The sequence below is a fragment of the Antechinus flavipes genome, chromosome 2, assembly GCF_016432865.1.
Source record: "Antechinus flavipes isolate AdamAnt ecotype Samford, QLD, Australia chromosome 2, AdamAnt_v2, whole genome shotgun sequence".
NCBI lineage: Eukaryota > Metazoa > Chordata > Mammalia > Dasyuromorphia > Dasyuridae > Antechinus > Antechinus flavipes.
The window spans coordinates 661,013,192-661,029,384 of NC_067399.1; the positions used below are offsets into that span (position 1 = coordinate 661,013,192).

Consider the following 16,193-nt stretch of genomic DNA (forward strand, 5'->3'; position numbering starts at 1 on the left):
CCCTCATGGCACAGTGGATAGAATGCTGGGCTTCATTTCAAGAAGGTCCAAGTTCAAATCCAAACTCAGATGTTAACTATGAAATCCTAGGCAAATTATTTACCTCCGTCTGCTTCAATTTCCTCAACTATAAAATAAAGAAAATAATAGCATCTTCCAGGTGTGTTGTGGGGATCAAGTAAAATAATGATTATACCATGCTTAGCACAGTGCCTGACATAGAATTGCTTATTAAATGCTTATTTCCTTCCTTCTTTTCTCCTTTGGGAAGGATATCAGAGGCATTTAAAGCTTATTTCATTCTATTATCCTCCATATTCCCGATGATCCAATTTAATTGGATCCCCAAATCTACTCTCACTCTTTCTACCTCTCTGACTTTGTTCACACTACTTCCTGTGCTAGAATGTCTTCCTTCCCCCATATTATCTACTAATTCCCTATCCATCTTTTAAAGAAAGTCCATCTCAGATGTCAACTTCTCCAAGAAATTTTCTCTGTTCCTGGGTTGGCAATTATCCCCTCCCTCCCCTCCAGACCTCACATAGCTTCTTTATTTTCATCTCTCTAGTGTACCTAATAGGTAATATTGTATTTCAGAGCTATAAAGACAAGGGGTCTTATTCTTTTCCAACTACTATTATAATAACAATTAGCTCTTTAAGATTTACAAAATGTATTATAAATATTGTCCCAAATGATTGATCCTCACAACAATCTTGTGACATAGGTTCTATTATTACCTCTATTTTTTAGATGAAGAAACTGATACAGGTTGAATAAATTACTTAAGATCATACAGCCGATAGATTTATAAAGCAAGAATCAATCCAAGTCTCCCAAGTCCGAGGACTGAACTACAATTTCATCTTTTTGTTGTTGTTGTTCTGATCTTTGTTCTCAAAGACAACCATCACATCAGGGAGGTGATGCCATGATAGGCAAGTGAACTGAACTTAAGTAAGGGAGGAGTATACAAGGTCACCAGCCTCTCTTTCTCCCCTCCCTAGCCCTGTGAGTCCAGCAACAAGATATAGATCAAGATGACTGGAGATGGTCCTGGATGCAATTACTTAATAAATGTCTATCTTTTTATCTTATTAAATGAAACTCCAAAAGTGTAGGGACTGTGTGTCATGGAGAGACTTGCTCTCTCTCCCTGTGTCTGAAACAGTATTCTTCCTGTAGGGATTGGTTTAAAAAAGCTGTGTTGAATGAATGAACAAATGTTTGAAGTGGAACGAGGAGTAGAGAAAAGAAGTAGAGATTAGATAAAGAAGTATATAGATTACAAGAGGTAGAACATTCTTTTGTCATAGTACAAAAAAAACAAAATTATTTGAAAGTTCAATAATAGTTATCTTATCCCCAAATTGTAGCTCACCCAAGGCTTATAATGGGAAAGAAATAAATGACTTTTTGTAGATTCAGACACTTTGGGGTGTGGGAGTATTGTTCCTCATATAATACCCTCTCCCAATATCTTGGAGTGTGGGTGTTAACAAAGAAATCTTTGAGGAGGAATAGATAGTAGTTGGTGGCAAAGTGCAGCCCAGGAGATTTATAGAGCCCTGTGGAATCACATACAAAAGGCTTGGTCTGGCTTGTGAATATTGGAGCCAATCAACCTCACTTACAGGCATATGTATTGTTTTTAATCTTTCATTATCAAAAGAGACATAGAATGGCTTAAATTCTTGAATTTAGAAATAAAGACAGCGAAGTGGTAAAGTGAATAGAGTGCTAGGCTTGTAATCAGGAAGAACTGAACTGAAAACCTATTTCAAGACACTCAGTAGCTATATGACCTTGGATAAGTTCTCTCAGCTTCAGATTCTTTGTGTATAACATTGAACCTTAAGACTTGGGTTCAGATTATGATTCTGTTTTGAGTGACCTCAGACAAATGATTTTTTGTCTCTCAGAACATGTTTCCTCAACCGAAAATAGGAGATTGTCCTTCTGATTTGCCTTCTGGCCATAAATCTTAGCATCCCCATGAACAAGATTCCAGGGAATAGACCAAACAAAAAGTAGTCAGGGCTCGAGAAGTATTAATTAGCCACTAAAAGCTAAAATGATCTGAAAATCTGAAAATGATCCATATTTCACTGTATCTTCTCTCTTACCCTTCCCAACATAGTTGATTAAACTATCTGGGACACAGAGTGGAAGCTTAGCAGCTGTCAGTCAAATGTTCATCTTCTCTAACACTTTAAGTTGATCTCTTTTCAAGTCTGTGGTTCTCTTTAAAGTCTCTAGGAGCTTTCCAACAAAAGGGATTGAGACAAAGATTGACAAAAATGAAAACCTTGCTGAATATGCATATTCATGAACCCCTTTCCAATCCACACCTATTATTCGGTTTTCCAAGATGGGCCCTACATCTTGTGAAAACAATTTGCCCTTCTCTTATTTCATATGGAAAAACAAATGGGAGAGATACTGGTTGATTTTTATATTACGGAAGAAGAAATTCATGGCAATGGCTGCCTCAATAAATCCTAATTGAATTAGCTCATATTAGCATGTGAAAGTGATCAAGATGAAATGGGTTGGAGGGGAAGAAGTTAGAGGGGGGGCAATGCAAAATGAATGCAAATGATTTGCTTCTAGGAGATCTAATTGAATAAAGGGGAGGATTGAATTAACTAGGGAAGAATTAAGTGGAAATGACTATAATTCCTAGACAGTGCACCATGTGAATAAAATAGACTTATAACAACAGGCATCTCAAGGTAGTTTTCCCCCCTCACCTAGAAGCACAAATTTGTAGGAACAAAGAGGTCTGGATGGTTCTAACAACTGTCTAATTGCAGCTGTCTTATTTATTCGGCCTTTCCAATGACCACAATGAAAGGAATATATTGAATATGAATAATTGGCTTACCACAACATTCTCCCGGGGGTAAAATTGATATAACTCTTTAAGGCTTATATTAGAGAAGTTGTGAGTGTGAGAGGCCGGGGAGCAGGCTGATGAGGTCTAGACTCAGGCTCTGAAGATGAATCCTGACTGTTATCAACAAAAGCTGCTTGAATGATGATATAAAGCTGAATGGACAATTCATAAAGCTGGTCTAACCATTCAGAGATGTGAGACAGATATCATAGGTAAACAATAAATTGGGCCCAAAATTCAATGGGAATGGCAGCATCTTTGGGAATGTCTTCATTGAATTATGTCATGCTTTTATCCAGGGAACTAGATGATAGAAGTCAATAAATTATTATATTAAAGATTGGCAACAGGAAGACATGTCCTAACTCTCCCTCCTACACTTGCTATGTGAGCCTGATCAATTTACTGATTCTCAGAATCAGTTTTCCCCTCTTTAAAATGGGGATAAAAATAACATTTGTGTCACAGGGTTGCAATGAGAATAAAATGAGATTTGATTGATAGATAAACAGATCAACAGGGAGACAGACAGGACAGAAAGACAGGGAGAGAGACAGACAGAATGATATAGATAGATAGATAGATAGGAGCGAGCTTTTTGGAAAACATACAGCTCTATGTGAATGTTAAGCTAGAAATAGAGTTAGTGATATTTCCCTTTTAAAGGGGACTTCTAAGGGAGGAAACTACCTCTATTAAAACAGATTAGTATCTTCTCTGCAACATAGTCTTAGACCCAATTTATTTGTTGTCATGAACTCCTTCAGCAATCTGGTAAAGCCTGGGGACCCCATTCTCAGAATAACTCTTCTTTTTTAATTCATAATTGTAAGAATGACAAAACTTTAGTCAAAAATGAATAGAAATAAACATGTAAGTTATTTTACTATCAGTGTTCACACTGAAACCTATCCCTGGAATACTTGGAGATCCATGAACTCCAGGATAAGATCCTTTGTCTTAGAGAATTTCTTAAAGAATAAATGACTTGCCCCACATCATACAATCAAGAAACCTGTAGCATATTAAAGGAGCTCTTCCCTACCTCCAGTCCCAAGTCCAAGGCGGGTTGATGGGAGACTTTGGGAAGAGTGTTGAAGGTGATGATCTCTGGAGAACTGCAGTGTTAAGAGAAAACATGCACGAGGAGATATATAAAACTATACGCACATGTTTATGCACGGATGCGCATATATGCACAAACACATGCATGTGTATATGTATACATATATACATGTATATTTTATGACATCTTATAAAGTGCTTTGCACACATTAAAGAGGTAGCATAATGTAATGGTTAGCAAGCCAGGCACAGCACCAGAAAGGCCTGAGTTCCAGTCTTATCTCTGACATGTTGTATCTCTGACTGTCTCTGAGCAAGTCATTTAACATCTCATTGTGCTAAGCATTTCTCTAAGACAGGGATTTTTAATGTGGGGTACACAGTTTTAAAAACAATATTTTGATAAGTTTGATTTCTTTTGTAATCTTATATATTTAATTTTATGCATTTAAAATGTTTATCTTGAGAAAGGGGCCAATAGCGTCATCCAGTGGCTAATGGGGACTGTGATCCGATAGAGAGTAAAGTCACTGCGATAGAGAAGGTGCTGACCTGCACTGGTAGAGGGAGTTTCCTGACCAGCGGGTTCCCTGTACAATGAAATCATAGATCTGGCCTTTATCCCCATCTGGACATATATTATTCCATTTAAATTTTTAACATGGCCATATTTTAAGGATGATAAATGTTAACCTCCCTATTTTGCAGAAGAGGAAACTTGTCCATGGTCACCCAAACAGAAAGCAGCAGACAAGATTATAATTGAGAGCTTCCTGGACTCCAGTGCATTGCACCAAGTCTCAATTTGATAGTCTGGGCTAGGTTGGACACAACTTCAGGTCCCTGGGCCTATGAGAAAGGGAAAATTGGAGTAGGTGAAATCCTAGAGGAGGAGGATCAAAGGGTCTTTGATTTGTACCAGGAAGAGACCTCAAATGCTCTCACGGCCAATCCAGTCAGTTTACCCAGGGGAAAACTGAAGTCCCCAAAGAGGAAGTGCCTTCTTCAAAGAAAAAGCTCCAACAACACAGGAAGCAGGATTTGCTGGCCTGGGGCCAACTGGGCACAAAAGAAAAAATGTTGGGCTTGGAACTAAGGGAGCCAGAGAGAGACACTATTTCTGCTGCTCTGGCAAGTTGTCTCCTCTGCCCAGACCCCTATTCCCTCTGCAGTACTTTACCTGAGATGCATCAGTGGCTTCTGAAACAAGCCTTGCTCTAGACCTACAGCCCAATCCAGTGCTTTTGCTACACATAAGAAGGACCAAAAAAACAAAACACACACACATGTACAAACATATACACATATATTTATTCACAAACACACACACACATACACACATGTATATGGACACACAAACACATATATACATATATTCATTCACAAACACACTACACATTCACATAATACACATGCACACATGCACACACATATACACACATGAACATACATACACATATATGCACATATATAGACACAGACGTGCACACACACACTCCCCAAACTTCATTATCCTTGCTCTCTTGTCATTGACAAACTTGTCAAAGACAACTTTCAATAACAAGAGAAGTTGAGGAAATAAATATTTCTTGCAGTATTAAAATCTCTACCATCAATTTTCAAAGCAACAGAGATTAAAGTGATTATTCCCAAACACCCACATTGCCTTTCTCAGGGCATCTCATCTTCATTGGTACTACTACCTTGGACCTTGCTACCACAGCCAACTCAATGAAATTGCTTATTGGAATTAGTTTCTTTTTATCACAACATCACTATAAAACAAAACAGGTCCTCCGCTAAAAATCAGGCACAAGTGAAATAACATAAGGATGGGTAGGCTTGGAATGAATGAATTTTTCTTGGCCATCGCTTTCAGCTATTTCAAATCTGCCAAACTGAAGCCGAAAATGTGAAGATGGGGAATATGCAATCACAGTGTTATCCCACATAAATTAGGTGGCCCAGTGGATAGTTTGCCTGGCCTGGTCAGGAAGAACTGAGTACAAATATGACCTGAGGCACTTACATAGATCATGACTTTGGGCAAATAACTTACTCTGACTTGATTTCCTTAACTGCAAAATGAGGATAGTTATAGCACCTACTTGCCATGATTGTTGTGAGGATCAAATGAAATAATATTTTTAAATGCTTATCAAAGTGCCTCAAACATAATAGATGCTATAAAAATATTAGCTATCATCATTAATCATCGTCATCATCATTACCTCTTTTCATTTGGTACCTGAATTGCAATAGGCTGCCCAAACATAAAGGTCACAATTTATATCTATGTTACTCTTCATTAGACAGATTACGTTTCTTTGTTTGTGAATTTCTCATTCTTCCTAAAGTTCAGTATCCCCATCTGGAAATGGGAAAAGGAACAAGAGAAGTAAATAAGTCATTCATAATTTTCCCTGCCCACCTACTTCTCTTTCATAGTCTAAAGGGTCAAAAATACATTTATTCTTGCTCTCCTACCCCACAATGAATGCACTATCTGGCTACTTGCAAATATAGCCTAGCTGGGTATTGGCCAATGGCAGACATCCTGAGATTTGCATGAGTACAAGTTTGGGTAAGAGTATGGCCAAGAGCTATTGACTACAGTCAAAGAAAATTCATTCATTTTCAGGTTAAAAGTCCTCAGGAAGGAGAATAACTCCAAATCCCTAAGCTTTATAGATCATAAGATTTAGAGTTAGAAGGCTCCTGAAAAGGCTTCTGGTCCAAATTCCTCATTTTTACATATAGAGAAGTTGGAGACCAAATAAGTAGGATGCCTTGACTGTGGATGAACATATTCACTACCTGGCAGAGCCAGAATTCAAATCCAATCCTTCAGAGTCCAATCCTGCTTTTGATTCATCACTCTGAGTTGCCCATGCATTTTCAATCAGAACTGGATGAAGCAAATTTGAGACAATGGATGTGGGAGATCAGCATCTCAGGCACTGATGGACAAACAAACCTGCAGGGATGAATGAAAAAAATGCAGAAATGAAGGCTAGTTGGCAATCCCTATTACAGGGAAACTCAAAGCCAGAAATCTGAGGATTAACAGATGCAGGTTGAATTTGTAGTAATGGGATCAAAATTGAAATGGATCTATATAGTGTGGGAGCAGCTACATGGAGCAATAGATAGAGTGCTGGGCGTGAATTTAGGAAAACGTGAGTTCAAATCCAGCCTCAGATACTTATTAGTTGTGTGATCCTGGGCAAGTATTTAACCCTGTTTGCCTGTTTCCTCATCTGAAAAATAAGCAGAGAGAGATTCTAGTATCTTTGCCAAGAAAACCTCAAATGGGCTCACAGAGAGTCAGACATGACTGAAATGACCAAATGACAACATAGTATAGAATCGGGGCAGCTAGATAGTACAGTGGATAGAGCACCAGCCTTGAAGTCAGGAGGACCTGAGTTCAAATCTAGTCTCAGACACTTAATACTTCCTAGCTGTGTGACCCTGGGGAGGTCACTTAACCCCAATTGCCTCAGCAAATTTAAAAAAAAAAAAAAAAAAAACTAAACATAGTATAGAATCCAGAGAATAGATAAAAAGTAGAATACTGAGTTTCAAAGTCTCTTCATGAAAACAAAAAATTCCTGATATTCTTGACATTTTATATTCTTTCCATTTCTCTCTTCTATACCCACATTCATCCACTTAAGACAACTGTGGGTTCAAATAGAGTCTCAAATGATTCTGTCACTGGGGTCTTCAGTTACCTTGTCCCTTCCTCCTCATTAAAAACAGTGCAGAATAGTAGATACGTTGTTAGCCTTGAAATGAAGAAGATCAGGCTTCAAATACTGTCTTCCTACCTTTTTGAGTCAAAATCTCCATGGGATTCAGCTTTCTCATTTTTAAAATAAGAGGTTTTGTTTTCAATGTTCTCTAAGATTCCTTCTTTTTAATTTTTTAATTAATTTTTAAATCTTAATTTTTTAATACTTAATTTATTATTATAATTTATATGTATTATTATAAATATAAATATATTATAAATTATAATTTATTAAATTATAAATTAAAATTTTAATTAAATTAAAAAGTTTAATATGATGCTCTTATGATTAATGAAGTCCATCCAAATCTCAATCATAGAATCACTGAATATGAAGCTGTTCTTCCTAATGTACCTCAAAATGCATTAAATTAGGTTGGGGTTTTATTATTTTTTTTGTCTACTATTTCATATTGCCGATTCATATTGAGTTTGTAGCATATTAAAATACCAAAACCTTTTTCAGGATAGCTACTGGCTGATCAATCTCTCCTTTCTTATACTTTTGAAGTTGAATTTGTATACTTAGCCATGATATTTTTACATTCATACCTAATGAGATTCAACCTCATGCAACATTGGTAGATTCAGCCCATATTCTAGCCTGTCAAGATCCTTTTAGATCTTCCCTCCATCATTATATGTTAGCTATCACTCTAGCTTTGTGTAATCCGTAAATTTGATAAGCATGCTATCCATGCATTTATACAATTTTAAACAGCACAGGGCTAAGTACAGATTTCTAGGGTATTCCATTGAATATGTCTTGCCATATTGACACTGAACAATTAATAACTGTTCTTTGTTCCATCATCTCATCATCACTGAATCCTTCCACATGAATTATTATCTAATCCTTTCCATTGTCTCAATAAGAATAGTATAAGATACTTAATCAAAAGCTTGACCAAAATCAAGTGAACTTAGAGTTAACATAACAATTAGTTTACTCATTTAGTTAAATTTTAAAAAGGAAATTAAGTTGTTCCTGTATAACCTGTTCTTGATGAAGCCATTCTAACTTTTTTGTAACCACAATAAGTAGCTAGAAGGTAGTTAGAAATATGGGATTAGAGTTTAGGATGTATTTGTATACATTTGATGGAAACTATAAATGTAGATAGTTTTCCACACTCTCATTCCAGAGAATATGCAGAGAGAGAAGAGAAAAGGACCCAGGACAGAATGTAGAAGGATATCCACATCTAGGGTGGAGAAAGATGAACCTCTAAAAGACAGTGAGGAGGGTGATCAGATAGGGTGCAGAAAGGGCATCATATTATCTCAAGCAGATTATCTCTCAGCAGGAACTGGTCAACAGAATCAAAAGCTGGAGGGAGATCAAAGAGAAGTCCTGAGAAGAAACTATTACATTTAACAAGTAAGTGATTTTGGATTACCTTTCTTTTTTTATTAAAGCTTTTTATCTTCAAAACATATGCATGGCTAATTTTTAAACATTAACCCTTGTAAAAACCTTATGTTCCAAATTTTCCCTTTCCCCCAAACCTCTCCCCTAGATAGCAAGCAAATTACCTTTCAAAGAGAAATTTCAGTAGAATATGAGGTCAGATGCTAGTTCCAATCTTTTTGGCAAGCAAGCAAAGAAAGGCAGCAGGTGTAGACTGATTTGTGTAGAGGTTTAGTGAAGAAGAAAGGAGACACAGGGAAAGAACTTGAGAGTTTGACAGGATAAAGGAAAAAAATTTTTTCTATGGATAGGGAAGTTCAAATCATTTTCTTTTTCTATTCATCTTAACTCCCCTTTTTAATTGTTAAGGAAAGTATCATCCACAGACTGATAAAACTATATGTTTATTCAGAAAGGATCTTTCAATCCCTCTAGTTGAGGCTCCCAATTTTATATTTGAGGACATTAGCTTGTTTTTAAGTCACACATGACAGAGTCAGAATCTGAACCTGAATCTGGCTGAATTGTAAACTCTTTCCATTGCACTATAATAATATAGGATAGTTCCATTACAGTATAGTTAGTCCAACAACCATTTATCAAGGTTTTACCATCTGCCTAAATGTCCAGTATCTTTGGCAAGAAAATCCCAAATGGAGATAGATATGACTCAATAACAAATTTGTGCATGTGTATATGCATAGACACATATGTTACATATGTATATGTACATCACTTATACATATGCACACATACGTGTTTTTGTGTACAGTACAAGTATTTTCTGCACACACATTCCTCCCAATTAATCAGAGCTCCAGAAGTCTCTGACAAAATGAGGCTGTGGGTATGTTTCTAGCTATCTACTTATAAAAGCTAGAACTCCCTCACTTGAATGAAACCAAGAAGGAAAGAGAATAAGGTCAAGTGGTTGGAACCTTTCCTAAAAGTCTTTGTTCACTACATCACAAGCAGCCTGGAAACAGCCTCAGACTACTTGAGACATAGGGCAGAGTATGATAGTCAAAAAGACTGAGTTCTTATTGGCCAATCCCTAATATACTTACAAGTTATTTCAAGCGAAAGAAAGCAGTAACTTGGAAGAAACAGAACCGGTTTCATTGAAATGTGTGTTGCAAAGGGGTTTTAGAAAGGAGGCAAGATGAGATTGCATTACACTTACAGAGGAATCTGCATGATAAACATCCCTCTGGTCAATTTAGATAGATAAACTGAACTGGAAAGAAGAGAGTAGAAAAGGGAGTATTATAGTTGTGAAACAAAACTCAAAATATAAATTGGGGCCAAACTAGAGATTGAGGATTGTATATTTTACCATATGAGCACAAAGGACTCACTGGAAATTTTTGAGTAATGGAACAGCAGGTGAAAAATGTCTTTTAGGAATATCAATTCTATAGCTTTATGGATAATGAACTGGAGAGGGAAGGAACAAGAAAGGAGAAGACCAATTTAGAATCAACTGCCTGGTTCCCAAAGGCCATGAGTAAATACCAAATGAAATGATCTATTACTTCAACCTTCAAAATTCTTGTGATGCTTCAGTTCTCTAAGTTTTGTTTTGTTTTTAGAGAATCAAAACAATAGGCACATTATTTTTTGAAATCATTTTTTTCTTATATAACAATGCAATCAATTGGTTGGCTTAAAATTAGCAATCTCCATTGCCTACTGAATGTCTCCTGTCTAGACTCAATCTGCCCTACTCTTCCTATCGCTCCTCTAACTGCTTTGTGCTCCTTCTATGTTTTGACCTGTTCAACATACTTCCTTTCTATGTCCTGACCTGACCCATCTACTTCTTTTGCCTATGCAGTGACCTACACTGTACCCATACTTCAAACCACATTTATTAGGCAGGTCCAAATTCAATTTTAGAGTAACATTTAACTATGGCAACTTTGAAATCAATGGCATATTTTAGAAAAAGTAGCATTTCTCTGTGTTTATTTTATGACAGAAATAAATCTCAGTAAAATTAAGATTTATTCATGTCTATTAATCTAATCTATTCTGCTCTAGTTTATCTGGAGACAATGCATCAAAATTGATACTCAGTCTCCAGATCAAGAGTACTGGAGTAATTGAAGGTTGCTGCTTCCTAGTTTCTCTGTTTCTCTGTTGCTATGCTAACAACTGATGAGGAAAAGAGTGGGGAGAAAATAATTAAAATGTCTGAGGACAACACAAGATGAAAAATCGGGTCAGTCAATCAATCAATAACATTTATTAAATGCTTCTTATATGCCAGACGTTGTGCTAAATGCTAGAGATACAAAGACAAACCAGTTTCCATCTCAAGGCATTTGCACTTAATTGGAATAAAGAGTACGTGGAGGGTGCTTCTTTCTGGGAGTCTCTCCATTGGAAGGCGCATTAGGGGGTATTTCAATGGGCCTAAACCAAAATTTGCTAAACCAAAACATATTCCCAAAAAGACTTTAAATAAAACAGACTCCACTAACCCCTGAGGTAGTCCATTTATTTTGATATAGTTCTAATTCTTTTGGCAACAACTATTTATTAAATAGCTGGGCACTGTGCTACATACTTGGGGTGCCAAGAGAGACCAAAGCAATTCCTGCTTTCAAGGAACTCACAGTCTAATAGCTCCAACAACATAGAAATCATCATACATGAACAAGAGAATATACAAAATAAAGTGGAAATCATGTTCAAGGGTAGGCTTTATCATTAAGGAAAAACTGGGAAAGTCTTCTTGCAAAAGGAAGGATGTGAGCCAAGAGTTGAAAGAAGTCAGAGAGGTGGAGCTGAAAAGGCACAGGTTATGGGGGCGTTCAATGAAAATTTATTGAGTCAGAAAATAGATTGTCTTGTGGGATAAAGAGCAGAGTAGTGTCACTGAATCATAGACTATGGAGAAAGGAGTATAATGCAAGATGACTGGAAAGATAGGAAGAAGCCAGAATATGGAGGGCTTTAAAACCCAAACAGAGGATTTTATATTTGAACCTGTGAGATAATAGAGAGCCACAGCTCCCATCAATTTGATGGAATTATAAGACATGAACCTTTGGAATGGAGATATTTCTTAGACATGCACATAGAATGGCTGGAATACTTCCTTCTCAGTTCTACCTCTTAAAATCTGTTTTCTTGAAAATGGTGAATGAGCATCACATTCTAGATTATGCTTTGCTTGTTTCCCTCCAAATGATTGATTGCTCTACCCTTTCCCACTCACCAAAAAAAAAAAAAAAAAAAAAAAAAAAAAAAACAAAAAACCTTGGATTAATTTTGTTTATACTTAAAGGTGGAGGCAACTAGGTAGTATTGTGAACAGAGCACAGGGAAGCCTGGAGTCAGAAAAAAAAGAGTTCAAATTTGACCTCAGTCTATTACTAGCTATATGATTCCTGTGATTCAGTTCTTTTTCTATAAAATGAGCTGCAGAAGAAAATGACAGACCACTCCAGGATCTTTGCCAAGAAAACTCCAAATAGAGTCACAAAGAGTGAGACATGACTGAAACAACCACACAACAAGTAAAAGTGGAAATTCTCTACTCTCATCTCAGTTAATATAACAGCAGGTCCAGATGCCTAAATTTAATCAACCAACAGGGTAAACTGTTTCAGAATGCTAAGGAACTTCACTGAGATATGTGAATAAACCCACCTTGATGTAAAAGGATTGTAATATTCTGACCGTTGGATGAAAGTAGTTAATAATAAATAAAAACCATTTTGTTACTGAGAATCAGATGCAACTCAGAGCCAATGTGTAAGTTCAACATTCTAGCAGTGAGGAATCTATTTTAGGAATCAAGGATTCCATTTCAAAAGTTGAAGTCAAGCCACCAGAAGGGAATAGGAGCAAAGAGAAAATTCTCTACCACCATCCCTCCTTTGAACTAGAAATTGGGAAGAAGAATGGTTAACAAAAAATGAATTCACTTGGCATTAGGGAGACTTAACTAGGGGCCAAATGAATATTTAATGATTATTTTTGGATTGAAGTCCAGAGTGCTAAAACTTCTGGTATGGAAATTTGCTACACCAAAATAGATTAGCCATTGATCTGTAAACTCTAAGAGGTTTAGAATTACCTTAGGTGTACAGACAGATTTAGTGACTTTCTCATACTCACATGACTACAGTATTTCAGAGGCAATATTTGAACCCAAGTCTTGCTTACTGTGATTCTGTCTCTCCATTCATTATTTTATGCATAATTTTCTAATTTATTATTTACTTATTTTACCATTCTTTTTTTTATTCTTTTTTTTGAGTTCTAGATTCTCTCTCCTCTTGATGAGGTGTGAGAAAGTAGAAATTCCTGAGAAAGCCTAAGGCTATATGGCCTTGGGAATGCCACTAACAATACTGGCCAATAGCAGTAATTTAATACTGATTCTGTTGGTCAATAAAGCAAAGAGCTAATGATGGGAACTACCCCACTCCTGCTACTCTGAAATTATACCTCTAAACCATGATATTAGCATATCAACTTAATCTTTGTTTCTCTTTCCTATAAAGTTATCTTCTTGATTCTGACTCTTTGCTAAAAATTCCTTTGTCAAGTAATAAATCTTTGCCCCTTAACTTGGAGACTGTGTGCAAATTCTTTCACCAAACTCCATCAATCAGGAGGACCCTGAACTTTGGGGGTGTCTTTCTCCTCAAAACTCTTTCCCCTTCTTTACCTACTGTGAAGGCAAGTAATATGCTCTCAATTATACATATGGAATTATGTTATGCTACTTTAAAATTATGAGTTGGATAAAAAAGATGTTCCATGATACCACATATTCAGATATAGTTTAATTTAAAAAGATGTTATTTCTTGTTAATTTTTCTCACACTATGCTAATGGCACTGAAATAGATCAATAATGCAATGTGATTTACCCTGAAAAAATATTCCCTTTTATAAAATCTGCCATATAACCTATCATCCACTTTAAACAGTCTTGCTTTTCACTTGATAACCTGGGGAATGAGCTCAAGGAAAGCCACAAAGAGGTACCCTAAAAGTCCAGTCTGTTGGACAACAACCATTTCTTAAGACTGTTATGATCTGACAACTGTAATAAGCCCTCTGGATAAAAAGGAAAGCAAACAACAATCTCCATCCATAAGGAGCCCAAATTCTAATGAGAAACATAACATGGACACACAAAATAAGTACAGAATAGGTGGAATATAATCTCAAAGAAAGACATTGGCAATGAGAACAGAAAGATGGACTGGGAAAGACTTCCTATAAAAGATATAATTTAAGCTGAGTCTTATAGGAAGTCATTTTTTTCCTTGGAAGGAAAAAAATCTTGCCTATTCAATTAGAAGATAGAGAGAAGCCCTTCCTCAGGATAATGATGTAAAAAACACCCAGTGTATCAATGGCTCTTTTCTTGGTTCATCTAACATCTATCATTATATATGTCAGTCATGAGCCCAAAGTTCCAGACCTAGGAAAAACATAAATATACTTAGTTGAAAGACTGTGAGAAAGTATAATGTCTGATGAAAATGGAATTTAGCCTTGAACTATCTATCCTCAGAGCAAGTCTTCAGGAAATGTTGAAGATCCTTGAAATACTATTTAATCACTATGTAGATATCAAAGTTTATGGGAGTTAAGGTAAATCATTTACCTCCATAGACCTGCTTCCTCATCTATAAAATGTGAGTACTATAAACTAAGCCATCTTATCTTTTCCAGCATTAAATATCTAATGCTATGACCCCATGATCCATTTAATTAAGGGGCTGGCCACCTTAGATCTCCAAGAGCTTTCCTGGTTTGTTTCTTCAAGCCCATTTGGAAGGCACCTTGAATTTTTCATAATTTCAGAGGGAGATGAGAAAGAAGCCCTGATAGGTGGCTTGCTCTGGAAATTCAAAATGGTCATTAAAACTGGTGCATCTCTTTTCAAAAAAATCAAACCAATTTTTGCCAATACTTCAGGGATTTGTGATTACATAAAAGCAACTCATAAATCCTTCAAACTACAATTGCTGAACCCTGAAACCTGACTGGTTTTGTAGGGATTTATAACAGAGGGGAAGATTTAGGAAGGATATAAGCTCCATCTTTTGAAATTAAAAGTGAAGGAGGTACAGCTTCTAGGAGAAATACAGCAGTAATTCTGAGGTCCCCAAACTTTAGGAGTTCTGTTGTCAATGATCTTCAAGTCTCCTGGCTTTAGAAATATGGTCCTAGAAACGTTGATGACTGCCAGATAAAAATCTCTTGGTCTGAGATAACAGGGTTTCTGTGACAAATGGTGAGATGTATACCAGACCAATCCTCAGTTCTGTATCTGAGCCACAAAATTAGCATATGAAGAACCAGATTTCTCTGACCTTTCCTATAATTTATGATCTTGCTTCTGATTCTTTGCTAAATCTTTTTGAGACTTAACCTGCTTTAATTGGCTTTATATTTACAATAAACTTTGTTCCTTGACTTGGGAATGGGTTCAAACCTGCAAATTCTTTTGAGACACCTTGGGACACCGGCCTATGACTCCAACCTTTTAGGATCTCCTTTTAAACCTCAACATAAGGATTATTTTCTTTTTGTTAGATATTTTCTGTTTTGGGCCTAGAAAGCAGAACCCAGAACAGGAGGAGAGAAAGAAGGAAAACGTTTTCTGGCTTTTATTATGTAGCCATCAGCTAAAGAACTTGCTCCAAGACTATAGTTATGGGATTGAACTAGGAATTGCTAATGCCAACCTCACCAAAAGGAAGCTGGGTAAGGTGAGGGGGAATGCTTCCAGAGGTATCTAGTTTCCAGATACCACGTCCTATGTAGCTGAATCCAAGCAGAACAGAGGAAGGAAAGAGATAAACCACTGGGACCTGGGTTAAGAGACTAAGAAAAGCCTCAGGCAGAATGTTGTATGAATAAAGCATTTTTAAAGTCCTCCTTGATTTTTGCAAAGATAGAAAACTTTGGATTTTTTTAAATTAATACTTTTAATGGATTGGTAAAATTTGTTACTTCATACTCACAAACACACACACACAC

At 36.4% G+C, this 16,193-nt stretch overlaps 1 long non-coding RNA gene across 1 annotated transcript in view; it reads right to left on the reverse strand.

Annotated features, from left to right (window-relative positions):
• LOC127552117 (uncharacterized) overlaps positions 1-16,193 on the reverse strand; it is a 204,054-nt gene that overhangs the window by 171,798 nt on the left and 16,063 nt on the right. The window contains exon 2 of the long non-coding RNA XR_007951264.1: positions 3,948-4,020. This is a non-coding gene — a long non-coding RNA (uncharacterized LOC127552117). The remainder of the gene's footprint in view (positions 1-3,947; positions 4,021-16,193) is intronic.